This window comes from Etheostoma spectabile, chromosome 14 (assembly GCF_008692095.1).
Source record: "Etheostoma spectabile isolate EspeVRDwgs_2016 chromosome 14, UIUC_Espe_1.0, whole genome shotgun sequence".
Classification (NCBI taxonomy): Eukaryota; Metazoa; Chordata; class Actinopteri; order Perciformes; family Percidae; genus Etheostoma; species Etheostoma spectabile.
Genome location: NC_045746.1, coordinates 10,205,452 through 10,205,936, shown reverse-complemented (window position 1 = coordinate 10,205,936; position 485 = coordinate 10,205,452). Strand labels below are relative to the sequence as shown.

The 485-nt window shown below is 43.5% G+C and overlaps 1 pseudogene; it reads right to left on the bottom strand.

The window, feature by feature from the left end:
• Positions 1 to 156, bottom strand: part of LOC116701998 (histone-lysine N-methyltransferase SETD2-like) — a 20,948-nt pseudogene extending 20,792 nt beyond the window's left edge.
• Positions 157 to 485: the final 329 nt, after the last annotated feature.

Sequence of the window (485 nt, the reverse complement as noted above, 5' to 3'; positions counted from 1 at the left end):
CCCTGCACCCGCTTTCCTATCATTGCTAGCTAGTGGATTTTTGTCTTACTACTTTTTTAGTACGATGGCTAAACCACAATAAATATAACGGTTAGTAAAAATCTGGTTTCACAAGGACTCACTTGACGAGTGCTTAAGGTCACAAGGTTCCCCCATCTTCGAAATCACCGTAATCACCCTTTTGTAAACCATTCAAGCAACAATGTATGCCGACGTCAAATCCAACGGAGCTGTCGGAAAATGACCGTCGGCTAGAGGCTCCGCTGCTGCTCCCCAGCTTCAGCCTGGTGAACGTTGGTACTATCGAGCTCGCATGAGACTCACTAGTTAGCCAAGAGTTAAGAGTGAGATCATAACTAATGGCAACGAAAGTGCCTTATTTGGTCAGATGTTTGTTAAATTACAATACGACTGACAACGCGATCTACCTGAAGAATTATAAACAGACATTTTAGGAATCCTTTTATTCCCCACACTGATCCTCG